General features: G+C 32.6%; 1 protein-coding gene and 1 non-coding gene across 3 annotated transcripts in view; both read right to left on the bottom strand.

Moving 5' to 3' along the window:
• The window catches only part of CTDP1 (CTD phosphatase subunit 1), a 155,624-nt gene that overhangs the window by 8,474 nt on the left and 127,621 nt on the right, over positions 1-19,529 (bottom strand). The window lies entirely within an intron of this gene.
• Positions 17,804-17,910, bottom strand: LOC141503630 (U6 spliceosomal RNA). Its single transcript, XR_012472975.1, has one exon. It is a non-coding gene; the product is annotated as a U6 spliceosomal RNA (small nuclear RNA).

Genomic DNA, 19,529 nt, shown 5'->3' with positions numbered 1-19,529 from the left:
CTCAATTTGCACTGAATTTAACCTCTTTTGATCCTTCTGGCACACTGTTAACTTCAGTATCAAAAACTTTGGCTCAAATATTGAGTTTGATGCATCTTATAATAAAGTTTGTTAGGTATCTAGTATGTACTAGATAAGGCCAAGCAGCGAACATTTATTAGCTATGAGTCAGCCACTGTGCTGTGTCCAGCTGAGACAGCTAAAAAGACAAATGAAGCAAAGTCTTAACTGCAAGAAAATCACAAACCAATAGAGATATTAGATATTTGGACACAAATACAAATACTGCCATAATACAAAATCAGAACTGTTTATTGGCTTTCTTTTTATGCCCAGAACTTAATAGTGAGTAAAGACAAAAAAAAGTCTCTGCTCTAAAAAGTTTACAGTCTAATGACAGAGAGACAATATGAAAATAAATACAAACAAGATTTAGATAGGATAAGTTAGGGACAGTTTCAGAATTACTAAGATTAAGAAAGACTGAAAAGATATTTGAAGACTTCAGCTGAAACGTGAAGGAAATCAGAGAAATTACAAGGTGTAAATGAGGAGAAAGAGAGGGAGGATAGCAATATGGAAATGTCCAGAATTGGAAGATGTTTTGTCTATTTCAATGAACAGAAAGGAAAGCAGTGTCTTTGAATTCCAAGGCATGATGGATAAGGGGGTGGTCTAAGAAGAATGTAAATGTAGGAAAGGGTCAGGTGAAAAGGGTTTTAAAAGTCAAGTATCCATAAATGTGAGAAAAATTCTAGGCTAGAAATAAGGTCATTTAAAAATGAAAATTTTTTACTATTTTTCTGTTATAACTTTTTATAATAGGTTTTTTTTTAAAAAATGGTTTAAAAACAGGTTATTCTATTTTTAGCCATAGGTTCCCCGCCCCCTTTTTATGAGGCAATCAGGGTTAAATGCCCAAGGTCATACAGTTATTAAGTACCCAGTGTCTAGAGATGGATTTGAACTCGGGTTTTCCTGACTCCAGGGCCAGTGCTCTATCCTCTATGTTACCTAGTTGCCCCCTAAAGGTTTTTTCATTTTATCCCCCCAGTCTTTGTGGCAGAAGTTTTTGTTCATTCATGAAGCATCCATATTATATTTTAGTATAGATAAAAGTCTAGTATATTATGTGATCAATTAAAGTCTTACATATATATATATATATATATATACATATATGTATATACATATATATGTATCTGAGCACAAGAAACCTGAACTAGAGGGATAGGATCTGTGAACCTTTTTTTTAAATTTTGATAATTCTATTGCACTATTATTGGTATTTTTTGTAATCCTACATATGTTATTTTATGCATATAAAAGTTACTATGAGGAGAGTTTGCCAGGCTGCCAGGAGTCCATGATACAAAAATGGTTAAGAACTGGAACAAATACTGGAACAAATGAGGCTTACTGATTTTCCTAACAAATATTTCTAAAACTGGCAGGTTAAAAAATGATGATACTAAAAACAATTTCATATTCAACAAATACCTAGGTTTTTTTTGATAAGGAAGAACAATTCTGGGTTAATGTTTTTATTCCTAGCTTCTTATTCACATCACATGTAAATTAGGAAGATAATATGGTGGAAAGAATGCTGGGTCAGAAAAGCCAAATTTGAATAATGGTATCTTCATGTCCTTGTGTCCAGAAAATATGTGGCCTTGGGCAAGTCTCAGTTTTTTTTAAACCGATAATTACCATAATCACTCTAACATCTCTTCCTATGAAGGAAGGGGGGAAGGCAATGTGATGTAGGGGAAAATTTACTGAACTTGGAGTCACCAGAGTTGTGTTTGAAATCCAGTTCTACTAGAGAACAGTTTGGCAGAAATATGGTACAGACCAATATTCACATTACATTTTGTTGCTGATGTACATTTGTGTCCAATTCTCAGATACCAGAACAAGCCAGTCTCTTCCATCTTCTACTATCTCTTGAAGTCTGACAAAGTGCATGTTCATTGCTTCCATGTCACTATCCATCCATCCATCCATCCATCCATCCATCCATCCATCCATCCATCCCTTTCTCTGCTGTTTCCTTTTCCTTTTGTCCCAACACCAGGGTCTTTTCCAGTAACTCCTGCCTTTTCATGTTGTTAAAGTATTTAAGACTCAGCTTCAGAATTTGACCTTCTAGTGAATAGCCTACATCAAGTTCTTTAAGTACTGCGTGTATCTACTTTTGCTTCATTGACTACACCAAAGCTTTTGACTGTGGCATAGTCATACTGGCAATTATGGCAACTATTCAAAAAAATAGGAGTACCATACTGTTACTTTTTTCCTGAGAAACCTGTATGCACAGTAAGAAGCAACAGTTAGAGTTAAATATGTATTTACTGTCTTAAGATCTGAAATGGATAAGTATATATATACACACACACTTATGTATATAGTCACTTTAACTTGTATGCAGAGTACATCATGTGAAATGCCAGGTTGGGTAAATCAAAGTTACTTTTAAGGTTATTGGGAAAAACATCAGCAATTTCAGATGTGCAGATGATATCACCTTGATGGCAGAAAATGAATTAAGAAGCCTCTTGGTGAGGGTGAAAGAGAAGAAGATAAAAGCTGGCTTCATTGAAGCTTAACATTAAAAAAATTTTAAAAAAAAATCCCAACAACTAACAACTTGGCAACTGCTCCCATCATTCCCTGGCAAACAGAAGGAGAAGAAATGGATGCAGTGTCAGATTTTGTATTCTTGGGCTCAAAGAACACTGTAGATGGCAATTACAGCCATGAAATTAAAAGATGCTTGTTCCTTGGAAAGAAACTAAGACAAATCTGGACAGCATACTTAAAAGCTGACATAACCTGGCTGATAAAGGTCCATATGATCAAAGTTATGATTTATCAAGGAGCAATATGGTTGTGAGAGTTGGGTTATATCAGCAAAGCTGAGTGCTGCAGAAACAATGCTATTGAATTGTGGTGCTAAAAAAGACTTTTGAGAGTCCCTTGGACAGCAAGGAGGTCAAATGAGTCAATACTTAAAATAAATTAATTTAAATTAGTAATATATATATATATATATATATATATACACACACATACATATACTAAAACAGACTTCAAATGGATACAAGACTTAAGATATATAAGATGACAATATTAACAAATCAGAGGAGCAAGGATGAAATTACCTCTCACATTTGTGACAAAGTGAAGGGCTTATGTTTAAATAAACAGTATGGAGGATCTAAGATAATAAAACAGAACAATTTTGATTATATAAAATTAAAAGGCTTTTGCAAAAAATCTAATGCAGTTAAAAATTAGAAAAGGAACTGGGGAAAAACAATCTTTGTAAAAGTATCTCTGATAAAGTTCTCTTATTCAAGATATATACAGAATATTTAGAATTTATAAGACAAAGAGTTATTATTCCTCAAAGATATGAGTAGGCAATTTTCAAGGGAAATATCTAATATATGAACAACACATGAAAAATGCTCAAAATCACCAATAATTAAAGCAACTCTTATCAGTTTCTACTCACACCTATGGGATTGGCAAAGATGACAAAGAAGGAAAATGACAAATGTTGGAAGGATTATGGGGAAAACATGTACAATGGTGCTGTGAATTAGTCCATATATTCTGGACAGCAAGTTGGAAGTAAGCCTTCAAGGATAAAGGGGTAGAGGCTTTCTCAAAGAATAACACTGCCACACAGAAATGGTGGTTAGGGAAGAACAGATGACAGTAGGGAAACGGCATAGGTATGTGACCTTCACTGACCTTAGTTCCCATGAATATGTCCTCTAATTAAAACCTCTAAGCCCTTTAGGTTCCAAATACTCTAAGACAAAAGAATGGCACTATGAGAATACTACTTTGTCATCTGAGTGGAGAGGTGAAATCAAGTAGTTCTTTGAATTACCTAATTAGGAATGAGGGGCAAGAACCCTGGAAACTGTAATGGAGCCACAGTTAGGAAGCATTGGGGGCAGACAGGAGCCACGAGTAAGCATACTTTTCACATACATTTCACTTTTTATAGTTTCACATTCAAGGAATTGGTCTCACTGGCTCACAAATATCCTTTGACTCATAACTAGGCCCATACCCTAAAGAGATCAAAGAAAAAGGAAAAGAATGCATGTATACAAAATATTTAAAAGCAACTCTTTTTACAAGTAACCCAAAACTAGAAACTAAAGTGATGTCCTACTAATTAAAGAATGTCTAAACATAATATGACATATAAATAAATCTAATGGAATATTATTTTAATAGTTTCAAGGGAAACTGGGAAGGCCTCTATGACCACATATAGAATAAAGCTGAAGAGAACTAAGGGGCCAATTTATATGACACCAGCATTACAGAGAGAAAACAAATTTGAATAACTTTGGATCTCTGATCACTACAATAGTGAATCACGAGTCCAGAGGCCTGATGATTGACATTAAAATTAGGGACTTTATCAAAATGTTCACTGAGACATTTATCTGTAGAATTGGCTAACCTATCAAAATGTTCTTCCTTGGTTAAGTATTATGAAGTTTATTTTTAATTTAAAAAATTATTCGTAAAGGAAAGATAAATGCTCCAAAAATGAATAAACAGAAGCCTAACTCTGTTATTTAGCTTCTATATGACCTTGGATAAGTCAGGGAACCTCGGACAAGTCAGGGGACCTCAGTTCTTTCATCTGTGCAAAAGGAAGAGTTGGGCTGAATAATTTCTAAGGTTTTTTAAGTGATAACTATTTGAAAATGACAACAATAAACTAAATTTAAATTTCACACTCTATAAAATGGGTTATTTTCTCTTAAATATCAAATAGGATTTATAATTTTATTTTTCACGTTAAAATACTTTCAATTTTTCTCTATTACTGTCTTAGGAAGAAATTAAAATTTAAATAGTAAAATATAATAAAATATATTATCATAGGATCAATTTGTTATACCATTCCCTTTATTGAAATGAGGAAAAGGATTATTCTTGACCTTGATAGTAATATCAGAACTATAAATCATTTATAAATCATTTTAAATAACAAGAAAGTACAGAATGGTTTTTAATATTCCAGCTAATATTTTTCATGGAGTTAGTGAATTAAAAAAAAAAATCAGTGCTTACCAGCTCCCATGGTGACATATTTCCTCCACGGTGAGCATTCAAAGTGTATGAGAATTCTCTTTTACTTTCCATTTTACATGATGATGATGACAATGATGATAACAGCTAGATTTTATATAACACTTTAAGTTTGTAGTGTACCAATATTATCTTGTTTCATTTTCACTGCAACTTGGAGAGATTGGTGCTATCAATATCTCCATTTTACAGATGAGGAAATTGAGGCAGACTTTTCCCAAGGTGACATATGTATATACATGAATATCTGATGAAATATTTGAACTCAAGTCATCCTTACATTCTTTTTGTCAAATAGAGGTATGGGAGTAATAACTTCAAAGAACAAACCCAAAGAGGTAGGGAGGGGAGAATAAGTATCAATCTGGGAACTGGTAGAAAGCAGCAATAAATTCTGAGTTTCATTCTTTTTCAATGTCTTTACTGATATCCTAGACACTGAAAATTTGGGAGACTAACTCTCTACAGAAAGAAATCAATTTCACAATCTTCCTAAGAAATTAGGTAATTTTCAAAATCAATAAAATTCATTATCAACAGGTGTAAGCTATCTCTGAGGTACTCCCTCACACTTCTCAGACTGGCCAATCTGACCAGAAAGGATAATGATCATTGTTAGAAGGGTTGTGGAAAATCCGGGACACTATTACATTGTTGGTGGAGCTATGAACTCATCCAACCTTACTGGAGAGAAATTTGGAACTACGCCCAAAGGGCAACAAAAATGTGTATACCCTTTGATCCAGCAATACCACTACTGGGTCTATATCCTGAAGAGATGATGAAAAAGGGTAAAATTATCACTTGTACAAAAATATTCATAGCATCCCTGTTTGTGGTGGCAAAGAATTGGAAATCAAGTAAATGTCCTTCAATTGGGGAATAGCTTAGCAAACTGTGGTATATGTATGTCATGGAACACTATTGTTCTATTAGAAACCAGGAGGGACAGGATTTCAGGGAAGCCTGAACTGATGCTGAGTGAGATGAGCAGAACCAGAAAAACACTGTACACCCCAACAGCAACATGGGGGTGATGATCAACCTTAATGGACTTGCTCATTCCATCAGTGAAATAATCAGGGACAATTTTGGGTTGTCTGCAATGGATACCTTAAAGTTGTTTATGTTATAAGAAAGAAGCTAAGGAATAACTCATTAGTACTTTAAATCGTGTAAAGAGATGCTAAATTAACTTCTTCCTCTGTGAATGGCCAAGAAGAAATAGGTTTAAACTAAAATAGGAAGGAAATAAAAAACATCTGGTGCAAAATGATAAAATAAGAAATATAAGATCTTCATATCTAGAGATCTTTGATGCAAAAAGGGATTGTACTGTAATCCTCCATCATACTTACTATCTTTATTATGTTGACTTATTTTTGCATATTCCTCTTCTAGCCTTCATTCTGTAGTGATCTAGGGCAACATGTGGATGCCAAGTACAATTGAAGGATTTAATAGCTCAAAAGCTTCTGGGGATCAACCAATGTAAACAATGAACATAAAATTCTATTCTCCAGGTCAAACCAAATTATATTTTTAGTAAGCCTTATCGCCACCCCCCTCCCGTCCCCACATAACAGAAGCATTCTCTACCCTATTCTCTCCCAGGTTATATCATTCTCTTTGCTTTGGGCATGGAGAATCCCTGGTTTCATTTATAAAGTCTCTAATATACAACAAACTAGTGCTGTCCTTGTAATTAGGTGGTTATTAGTTCCATTTAGGTGTTTTTCATCATCACATCAATATCTATGTCTAATTCTGCTCATTCCCTTAAGCAACATATGTAAGAATGGTCTCTGCTTCTCATGATATGAAAACAGGTGAGTATGTTCTCTGCTTAAATTAATGACTTACTTGGGTACATGCTTTGTACTCAAATATTTGTCTAAATGAATTGCCTGCACAAAGTCAGGCTCATTATTCATTCAACCTTTTTCCCATACAAAAATATTTTCTTTCAAACACTGAAAAATTAATAGTCTGATTATGGTCTTCATCACCTATCCAGGAATGACCTGAATAATTTAAATGTATCCAGAAAAATCTATGCTAAGTCTTGGAAATGTACTACCTATGATTTAAAAGATTCAAACCATTCACCCCTATGTCATCCATCCAGCCCAAGGAAGAGGGAATTTCCCCTGATACTGAGCTACTTGGAACTTCTGGGGTGAGAACATAGGTAATGTTATTATGTGGCTTTCTTTCAACTTAAATATTTTTATACATGCAACAGCTGTCTTCACTGGGTTTTTTTTTTGCAAGATTTTGAGTTTTACATCCCCCCCCCCACCATGCAATCTAATATAGGCTTTACATGTGGAAATATGCTAAACACAGATCCATAATGTTTTTTTCCTAAGTCAATATGACACCTGAAAAGGATTTTTATGCAGTTTAGGGGCCTCTCTCCCCTTTCTATTTCAGTTTGATACTACTGGTCTAAAAATCTCTTCTAGTTCCAACATTAATTCTAAATATGAGTTATATTGGTTTAATACAAAAAAAAGACCTGAAAGATTTGGCTCCGATTATAAAATTACTATTTATTCACAATATGACCTTGAGCAAATTAAGAATTATTTTATTTTTCGGAACTGCAAGGTCTCAACTTTTAAAAGTTCTAAATACTCATTGTTTACTTTATGAAAATGCTAAGAAAAATAATGAAGTCAGGCCTTAGTAAGCTATCAGCTTTTTGGAAGAAAAATTCCATTAACCAGATGAACAATTATTGCTTGGCTAAAAGTTGGAAAGACAAGAACAACCCAAACAAGCTTTTTTATGTTATTTGACTTATAATAATCACAGAATTAAACAAAAAGCTGACAAGTATATCAAGATGAGATAATATCTTTCATTTATGCTTAATACAAACTTAATTGAAAGAAACTAATTTACAGCACCTTTTACAAGCACTCAAATATCATTCTGAAAGGGGGAAAAAAATTAAGTTTTTAATGACTACATTCACAATAAATACCTGCAGATCAGAAAATGATAATTTTTAAAATCCTGAGTCAAATAGCATTATTTGGCAGAGATTCACCACTATTTTTGTGAAGATGAATTACTATGATCTTCAATTTTTTATATTGCAGCAGGAGAGATTGTGGGGAAAAGGCCCAAGTTTTAACAATTCCAGGAGTAAAAAGTGAAAATTAATTCCCCACAAGGAAGAATAGAAACAATACTTTTATCAGCTAGGGCTTCCTTCTTATTTGCCCTAGCAAATAAATGGAAAGCCTCAGTGTGGCAATTTGCTTAAATATCTACAGTTTTGAGATCTACGGTTAGGTCCTGAAATACTGAGTTATGTTATTATCTGAACTAACCTCAGCTTTACTACTAAATAGTTGTATAACTTCTGGCAAATGACAATCTCCCTGGGCCTGTTTTGTCATTTGTGACATGAGGGCTCTAAAATTCTACATCTGCCAAAATTGGTGAAGTAAATTTGCTGAATTAAAAAAAGTATGTGTACACATAAATATGTATACACACATATATTATACCTTGTATTTGATAATGTATAATGAAATTTAATTAAAAAGGTAGAATGGAAAGTGGCTTGTAGTTTATAACTCAGTTTTTAAAACCTGACCCATATAAAGTCTGAGATCTTAAGCAAGCCATTTAATCCAAGAGGCAGCTAGAGACAGTGGATAAGTTGCTGCACTTGAAGTCAAAAAGATCTGAGTTTGAATCCAACCTCAATCACTTGTTAATCAAATGAGAGGCAAGTCACACTCTTAAGTTTCAATTTCTTTGTATATAAAATAGAGGTAACACCCAACCTCAGAGGGTTATCTATGAAGAACAAAAGAGATAATTACATATGTGTGTATAGGCACACACACACACACACACACACACACACTCATCACTTAACTTATTATGTTAGCTAATAATATCTTCGGTTGTAAGAGAGAAGATACCTGTAAAATGAAGGGACTGGGGGTGGCTAGGTGGCGCAGCGGATAAAGCACCGGCCCTGGAGTCAGGAATACCTGGGTTCAAATCCGGTCTCAGACACTTAATAATAATTACCTAGCCGTGTGGCATTAGGCAAGCCACTTAACCCCATTTGCCTTGCCAAAAAAAAAAAAATCTAAAAAAAAAACTTTCCCATTAACATACCAAGGTGGTATTATCCCAAATTCAATTTAAAAACATTTATTAAAATCTACTATTTGCAAGTCAGTGGAGATATAAGGGCAAAACTGAAAGCAATCTGCCTTTGAAAAGCTAATAACATGAATATACATAAATAAATATAGTATATGGGGAAGTAAGGAAGGGAGAACAAAAAAAAAAAAACTGGAGAAATCAGAGGTTTCCTAAGAAGAAGTAGTACTTGAGCCTTGAATGATAATAAAGATTTTGCAAGTTAGAGATGAAAGGAGAGTACCTTCTAGGTAGGAAGGGATGGCCTATTCAAATGAATATAATATGAAATAATACTCAATTAAGGAGGGAGGGAGAAAGAGCTAGAAGTCTACTTGGACTTTACTATAGAGTTCACTGAAGGCAGATGACAAATATGAAATAAAGCTTGCTGTTACATTATGAGGAACCTCAAATGCCAAGTAAGTTTGTATTTTATCCTGAAAAAAAATGGGGCATCAGTTGTTAACAGTTAAGAGAATCCAGCCTCAGATGCTTACTAGCTGGGCAAGTTACCTAACTTTTGTTTGCCTCAGTTTCCTCAAAAGTGAAATGGGATAATTAAAAACCTATGGAGAAAGGGTTGTTGAGGGGATCAAATGAGGTAATATTTGTAAGTTCAACGACTGTCATATAGCTGGCACTGTATAAAAAAGCTTATTCCTTTCCCTTCATCCACCTTAAAAAAACAAACAAGGCAGGTTTTTAGGAGTTAAATGTACAACATTTTTAAAAGGGTTAAGTGTCATTTATATATGCTATTTAACATGCATACACAATTGCCATGAGATAATTATATGAATTATGCAATGTGTCAGTTTAATTTTGTTTCAATTTTATGGTAACACTCAACTGTTCCATACCGTGGCTATCTGATCACTTTAAAAAATAACTCTAATCCTTACTTTACATTATCAAGGAACTCTGGGTTGAGTGCAAGGGCAAGAAAAGAGCCTTTTTCAACCCTTACTCTCAGACTGTAATGACCTAAGACTGAGGTCTTTAGAGCTTGGCCATATAGGTTCACCTTCCTTGGTCAGTGACAGTTGTTGTTCTTCAACTGGTTCAGACTTAGGAACTCTAAGAAAGGAAACTCTTACTAAATGTAAAACTGTAGTACTGTGATTTATTATTATTATTGCCATAATAATAACAACAGTATTTCTCTATCCACAGTGCCAAACTGCCTTGATTTCCAGTTAAATATAATGCTTTTAATCAATTTGTCAGAACAATACTACTGAAAAGCACTAAAAAAAAATAGTCTATCAAATCTAAACTAAGAGCAAAAAATAACTATTGTCAATCCCTTTATGTGGTATAAGGCCTGAGTGTTGGAAGATCTGATTTTAGGTCATAGCTCAAATACCATATGATCATAGACAGGTCATTTATATTTCTGATTCTCAGTTTTCTTCCATCAGTATAATGGGGATAATTATATTTGTATGGCATACCTTAGAGTGGCAAAGATATCAAAGAGTAACAATACAGTCTAGCTCTCTCCTATAACTACAAGAACAATCAAGGAAATAGCACCAGAATGAATGGTGATCAAAAAATTCAAGCAGAAAATATAATGGATCATTTTTTGAGCTCAGCTAAGTTCAAGGAACAATGAATGAGGATTAAGTGGAGGTTGTTGCTTTGATATAATAAAATGATTTATAAAAAACAAACATTTAAACAAAACGAACAGAAACAGCAACTGAAACCAATAGTTATTAGAGAACAATTCATATAAATATGAACCCACTTACTCCCCTCGTTCCTACTTTATTGAGAGAAGTGAGCTGTACTGCATTATTAAGGTTGGTAAGCATGACTTATATTTGATGAAGCTAAACTGGTTCTATATGATCACCACTTCCTTCCCTGGATGACTATTAGCCATCAGTGGTTCAGTAATCTGCTGGTTCTTTGCTCTGAGATACAGTTTGTATGGGTCTAATAAGACTTGAACATTTTTGGATATTCTCTTATTGTCGTCCAAACTTATCTTGGGTGTCAATTCCCTATTATCATTTCTGTCTATGTTTCTGATCTATAAACTAATTTTACTAAAAATCAAAGAAACACTGCTTTCCATTATAATAATCATTCAATCCAACTAAAGACGGCTATTTCCCCAATTCTCCCATTTAGCTAAAAGTCTTAACCCTCCACCCTCCCCTCAATTTTGTTGTTAGCCCTAACTTTTCAGCTTCCTCTCCTCCTGAGCTCTAATACTTCTGACACTATTCTTCTAAGATAAACCATGATGTTTACTGATAAACCATGCTGTACTTGCCCATATTCTATGTATTAAAAAAATGGTCAGTTAATGACAATCACATACACATACACCCTCAAAGTTAGCATTGGTACTTCATCTGAATTTTCTCTTTGAGCCTTCAGAATTTCCAATGTGCTGATTTGCCCTACAGAGAATCAGATCATGGAAGCCTATCTTTTCCTCTAAATCCTTTGAAATTTGCTATTCCTAAATCTAGATTCCATGCCAGACTATGTCTGTTTTTTTTCTCTTCTTATATTTCAAATCTAAGGTAGACTAGACACTCCACTCCACTCCTTTCCCCAAGATTTCCAGCATTTCTACTTCAGCAGACTTCTCTCCTTGATAAGAAATGAGATTTGAGTCCATAATGACAGTTAGTTTCTCCTTCTTATACAAAGATAAAATTATCATTAAGATAAGCCAAGAAATGGCTAGCTGTTTTTCTTTTGAGAGCTCCAAAAAAAATGACCATATAAACCAAAGTTATCCATCATTACAATATCATACTTCTGTACCAGGTTAATGACTTCTTTGCCTGATTCTGTGCAAGTGGTTAACATATAATCTGATAACAATATTCTTTTTTGTGTATATTTCTGCTGGTATTTCCTCAAATGCCTATGCCCTTATTTTCTCCAGATTTCTAGATCTCTTCATAAGTATACCTCTCCTATTATGTACAATGTTATTTTTACTCTTGAGCCATGCACTGTGTTCCTATACCTTTCAAGAGTCACATTCTAGTCAAAGATAACTAAAACTCATCAAATTTCAGTTATCTAATTAACTAAAATTTGTCTCTTTGTATATGAACACAAGGTTCTTTTAAAAAAGGAAAACTATTAACTAGAAGAAAGAATTCTCTAAATCACTAATAACAAATGAAATGCAAACCAAAACAACTGAGGCTGCACTGCACACAGAGCAAATTGATGAAAATGACAGAAGAAAGAAAAAGTTAATGTTAAAGGAATAATGGAAAGCAAAGCAAACTAATGCACAATTGCTGGAGGTGTGAATTGGACCATTCTGGAGAGCAATTTGGAATTATACTAAGAAAATGATTAGGACATTCCACTGCTAGTCAAATGAGGCAAATGATTTCTTTTAAAAAAAGGTTCTTTATGCAGCACTTTCTGTAGTAACAGAGAACTAGAAACCAAATAGATGTGCATTGATCAAGGAATAGTACAAGAGTTCATGGAACAATGGAAATAATAATGTGTGGGAAACTGAATACGATGAATTCAAAGAAAAATGAAAAAACATATGAACTGCTGAATAGTGAAGCACATGCAGAAAAAGAACACATATGATGACTATCAATGTAAATAAAAGAAAAACAAAAACAGAAACTGAATACTGTAAAATTATAATGATTAAGTGATATAACCAATATTTGAATCCAATGAGCTACAGTTTAGTTTCAATTGCTTTGAAACACTAATATTATACATATATAAGGTGCAAAGTGCTATTATTTTTATGACATGTGGGGCTTAAAATATCAACTGTTGGGAGTGGAACTTATCAATTTATATTAGTTTATATATGATGCAAACAATTGTTTTATTAACTGATAATTCTCATATGTAAGTAGAGATTAAAATAACACACTGAAATTACTACATTTGTATAATTGTTCTAAGGGATTAACAAATCAAGTTTTGGTTAACTGTAATCTCATTCTTAGATATTATATCAAAGACATTTACATCAAAGACATACTTTATAAATAAAAAAAATCAGTACCAATGAGGGAGGAAAAGAGGAAATAAGGAAATCTTTTTAAAGTTTTATGTTACTACTACCATATCAACTTTAAGAAAAATAATTCTGCTTGTTTAATTAAAACTCTGGTAATTTCATTTCTTTTTTCAAACTTAAAAACACCAAAAATAATTTATTCAAGGCATTTGCTATAAGTGGAACATGACATTTTACCAAGGATGGAAAATTAATGAACACAAATGAACTAAAGCCCTGAATAAAAAAAAGACCTGTTTTTTATTTTTAGAACTTATGCCAGTCTTTTTTTTCTTACCTGTAAAAATGGTTTCTAATAATATTAATGTCTATTCAATGTCAAGATAGTTACAAAAAAATCAAAGAATAATTGTGATGATGGACATTAATGTAGTCTGAATACATTAAAGAAATTCAATTAAAATACTATTCTAAAATTATTTGCCCAAATTGACTCACTGCATATGAAATATAATTTGTCTTTGACCAAGATAAATCCCTGGGTCATGATGTGAGAATATTTTATAGAAAGGTAAAACAATGGCATACAGTAGTTAACTTTTTTTCAAAAATAAAATTCAAGTTATAAGGCAATTTAGAGGAAAGGGTGCAATCAGATCTTAGACCTCTTTAATTAGAAGCCTGGTTTTCACGTCTAAATTAATTATCTTCCTCTTGACCTTCATGAAGTGATAAATATGCATCAAGTAAGATCACTGTAACTAGCAAGAAAGGAAAATAACAAAGTCCACCAGCAACCTTTGTTGGTAAATAATGGTTCTATGAATCATAATTTGGAGCAAGCTGCATTAGATTATGTTGTCTTGCAGAGTACACAAGGAATGAGTTCCCTCACTGATGAATTTTCAAAAGCTTCATTTAGTTTTGATATGTTCTTTTTTCCTTTTTTCTTAGTTCTCAAAGAGAAAACTTAAGTCCGAGTTAAAGGGGAAGTCATTCTGCTAAAATGTATTCACCTAAAACATAAAGAACACATTTAACAACACTGTGATGATAATGAACTCTGAATATAAACTATTTTAAGGTTAGGGATTCAGTACCTAATTTCTAGAAAAATGAAATTAACGGAGCTATTGCTAAAATTTTCTCAAAGACAATGAAAAAAAATTACTCCAAATATTCAATATACAATTTAGTTGATTCCATTTATAATGGCTTATTTTAATTCTACAATTTCCCCCCAGAAGTCACTTGCCTAGCCTAAGTCAAAAAGTGACAGAAAGGAGTCAATACCAAGATTGCCCTATGTGACTCTGACATCACAAAACACCTGGAGTTCATTATGATGTGAGAGAAAAAGAAAAGAATAGGAAAAGAGAAATAAAAAATATGCCTCTTTGTGGTAACTACCATTTATGTATGAACTTGGTTCTTGTACATGACAGTATAATTGGCTGCTGTCAAATATTGACAATTCTTTGAAATGAACAAATAATTTTCTAAAATTCAAAAGGCATTAATAAAATCTCATAGCTGAATTGCTACTTTTAAACTTTAAAGCCATAAAGAATAAGTTGTAACGTTTTTATTAGGAGCAATTCCATTATATTAAACTGAGAAAGTAAGACTATATTTAACATGATGTTGGTAATACTAAATATTAAATACCCATCATTATTTACTATTCTGTTTAACAATAGCCTTTTCATACAGAGTATTCATAATCTTCAAAAAACAATTTCCTCCAAAATGAATATACTATAAGATTAAAAAACTTTGAAAAGTCACAGAGAACAAAAGGAGAGAAGAGTGACAAATGGACAGATTCTCAGGTCTGCCGCATGGAGGACTCCTCCTCAGGAGGGAGGTTGAATTGACTTCTGGCATCCCTTCCAAATATTAGTTAAAAAAATACTCTGTAGATTGTCAATTGTCTTTCCTAAAAATTATATCCCAAATTGAACAACATGCCAGATGTTTGGTCTGGACAAAGTACTATGTGATTATTATTTCCTCATATTCTGGAGATTATGTCTCTGTTCATATATGCTGAAATTATATTGGTTTTTTTGCCTGCAAAGTTGTAATATATTGATTTACATGGGTTTGTAGTCTATTAAAATTTCAGAGGAGGTGCAGTGATAGGGGAAGATCCCATGGACATTTAATTTAGTCTTTACAGAAAAGTTACAGGTTTAATAGTTGTAAAGGGGTAAGGTTACAGGGACCTTATTTTAGAAAAAGTTAATAAGTAAAAATCTCTGGCTTTTCCCTTCAGGAGTCTTTAGTCTAGGGGAAGCTAGGTGGTGCAGTGGATAGAGCACTGGCCCTGGAGTCAGGAGTACCCGAGTTCAAGTCTGGCCTCAGACACTTAATAATTACCTAGCTGTGTGGCCTTGGGCAAGCCACTTAACCCCATTGCTGTGCAAAAACTAAAAAAAAAAAAAAAAGGGGGGGGGTCATTAGTCTAATTTAATAAAAAAAAGATAGTGATGTTTCTCTTATGCAAGAATTAAAGTATGACTAAATAATATAGTAAATGTTTAAAAATATATATGATTAAGTTTTAGTGAAAAACAATTCTCAAAAATTAAAAACAGATAGCCATACCACCCAGTTAATGAATGCCTATAATCAAGACTGACTTCACATTCTCTTTATTTAATACATAATGTTTACAGTTTGTTTTTACAACCAACTGCATAATTCCAGAGAGAAATACTGATTGCAATTCAATTTTGGAAAATGTTCAACTCTGAGAAAACTTCTTATTTCAGTCTTTTGAACACAATACTGCTGTATTTTCTAGCATTATGTTCAAACCATTAAATATATTGATTTTTGTCCTCAATTAATTTTATTCCTACCAAAAACACCAAACAAAATGGACATTTCCATACATTTGGTAGAGTATAAAAGAGAACTACACACGAAAGTGCAACTATTGATCATACAGATTTTCTGTTTAATTAACAAGTTCATCCTGTAACTTTCAAAGTTGTTCTGTTTATTTATGCTTCTTTCTGACATTCTTTGTGATCTCTTCACTGTATTTTTTTTTTTAAAAAGAGGCTTCAATAGTACTTTTTCCTTTCTTTTTTTTTTTGTTATCCTATTTCTAGGACCCTTTGCCCATCTATATCCCTATTCAAATTTTAAAAAAGAAAAGAAAAACAAAGCCCTTGTAGGATCAAATAAACCCAAATATATTGGCTGTGGCCAAAAATCGAGATCTTATTCTACATTTTAAGTCTATCAATTCTTTATCAGGAGGATCAGTAGCATGTGCTTTTCATAATCATTCCTCTGAAATTGTAACTGGTCACTGTACTTCAAACTCTTTCATTTGGCTGCTGATGGCTTAAGACTTCTCATTAGAGACCACTGACCCACTTATCTACTGGAGAATAGCTTGTTCCAAAATTTGAATCTGTTCTTTGTATATTTTGAATGAGCCCTTAATTAGGTAAACTGTTTTATTTATGCAAAAACCCATTTAATTTTATGTATCAAAAATGTTCAGGGATATCTTCTATCATCTTCTCTGGCCATAGTCTCTTCATAAATATGAAGTAATTTCTTCCTTGCCCTAAATTGGTTATGATGTCATCCTTTATGTCTACGTCATGAATCTATTTGGAGCTTATCTTAATATAGTTTTCAACTTTGATTTTTATTTGATTTGTAAGAGTACATTCTAGTTTTCCCAGCAAGATTTTTGTCAAGTAATGAGTCCTAACTCCAATATATGAGTCTTTCCAATTTTCAACATGATACTACTGTGATTTATCTGCTTCTTTGTTTTATACCTAAACTTTTCCAATAATATATTTTTTGGCAGCCAGTACAAAAATATTTTTATGGATACTTTTTTAAAAAATATAGTTTGAAGACCCACTTCTTTCCCACTTTTGTCTCCTTTTTTTCATGAACTCTGGACCTTTACTCCTCCACATGAATTTCATTATTACTTTTTCTAACTCAAAAAAAAAAGTTTTTAAACGTTTGAATGACATAGCACTGAATAAATTAAATAAAGTAGTACTCTTATTTTTATTATATTGACTCAGTCAATTCAAGAACAATGATTAATACTCCAAATATTCAGAACTATATTTTTGTAAAAACTGTTGTGGAATTTCATTTATATATTATCGTATATGTTGTAATATCTAGACTCCAATTAAATAAACATTTATTAAGTACCAATATATGTCAGGCATTGTTCTAAGTGTTGGAGATAAAATTGATTAAAAATAAAAAGCCATCCCTCAAGGAACTTACAATCTAATGGTGGGAGACGGGGGTAGCTTGTTCCATGAAGTTGGAACCAAGCACAATACTAAATGCAAACTGAGGAGTACTTAAGTATTTTACACATTTTATAGTTAATCTAAATAGAATTTAAATTTTTTTTTCAGTTTTGTGGGAAATATGTTAATTTTTATAAATTTAAAATTCACACCTTTACTGATTTTGTTTCTATTAATTTTTTAAGTGATGCTTTGATGTTTGTCCTTCATTCTCCTCATGAATTTGCGTGTCATCCTTGCGCAGGGGCCATGCTAATCTTCTCTGTATCATTCCAATTTTAGTATATGTGCTGCCGAAGTGAGCAAAGTAGACCATGACATCAGGGAGGTGATGCCATGACAAGCATGTGAACTGGATTTGAGTGAGGGAGTGCTGGGCTAAGTCACCTCCTTTCTCCTCCAGAGGCATCTGAGTCAAGTGGCCAGATATGAATCAGGACTACTGGAGATGGTTCTGGATATAAGGCAATCAGGGTTAATTGACTTACCCAAGATCACCCAATCAGTAAGTGTCAAATGTCTGAGATCCAGTTTAAACTCAGGTCCTCCTGACTCTAAGGCCAGAGCCTAATTGATACTTTAGAATTCTCTAGACTGATCACCATATTATTTTCAAAAACCAATAATTTTATTTCCTCCTGTGCTTTTTTCCCCTTATATTTTTTTTTGTGTCTTACTGTTATATTAAATATTTCCAATGTAATAATAAGTAGCATTAAATAAATTAAATAAAATTAATAGTGAGATGATGAACACCCTTGCTTCACTCTTGATCTTGCTCCAACCCTTCTCTTTTACGTATCTTGTTTTTAGATAGCTACTATTTAGCACATTAGAGAAAATTCCATTTATTGTTTCCTATAATTCCCAGTTTTGGGGGGTGGTGTTTGACAACTGGAAGTTGGATTTTGTCAAAAACTTTTTCACCACTTACTGACATAATCATGTGGTTTGAATTGCTTTGGTTATACTTATATATTGAAGCAATTTTGCATTCCTTGTATAAGGTCAAACTGGTAATATCTTTTTAACATATAGCCTATTTGCTGACATTTTAATATTTTCTAAAATCATTAGGGATATTATTAGTTTATTGTTTTCTTTTTATTTTGATACTCTCCTGGGATTAGATATATCAGTCTTATATGGATCTAGGAGTTTGGAAGATTTATTTTGGTTCTATTTTTATAAGCATACTTATGCAAGATTAGAATTATTCTTTGAATGTTGGTTAGAATTCACTTGTAAACCATCAGATACTGGAGAGTTGTTTTTTTCCCATTGATTTGTTCAATTTCTTTTTCTATTATTTGGCTCTGCTAATGAAGTTATATTGTATTTTTATAAAAAATCAGAGGCTATTTAAATGATTGCAGTTATTGGAATTCAGTTGAGCAAAATAATTTCTGGTTGCTTGCTTTAGTAGTTATTCAATTATTGAGAACAATCCTTTTTTTCATTTTTGATGTGAACAATTTGTTTTTTTCTTTTATAAGAAAGTTGCTTATCTTTTTTGTGAAATTTTAAAAACCAGCAACCTAGTTTTATTTATCAAATTAATAGTTTTTTCTTGCTCTTAATTTTATCTCTATGACTTTCCAAAAATTTCCTATTTGCTGTTTAGTTGAGATTTTTATTTGTTGTTTTTCTAGCTATTTTAGGTACATGTCCAATTCATTGATTTCTTAATTTTCTTTTGCTGATGAAAGCATTTAGAAATAAATTATTCTGTCTCCCTTATTTATACCCCAAATGTTATGAAAATATTTACTCATTGCTGTCATTTTCTTTGATGAAAAATTTCAGTTGCCAATTCTTTAGAATTAAATTATTTAGCCTCCAATTAATTTTAATTCTTCAAAGAAAAATTGTTGATTATAATTTTTATTGCATCTTGAAGGATGTGTTTAGCAATTTTGCTTTTC

Source organism: Macrotis lagotis, chromosome X (assembly GCF_037893015.1).
Source record: "Macrotis lagotis isolate mMagLag1 chromosome X, bilby.v1.9.chrom.fasta, whole genome shotgun sequence".
Lineage (NCBI taxonomy): Eukaryota > Metazoa > Chordata > Mammalia > Peramelemorphia > Peramelidae > Macrotis > Macrotis lagotis.
The sequence above is the reverse complement of the archived record's forward strand: the minus strand, read 5'-3'. Positions and strand labels throughout refer to the sequence as shown.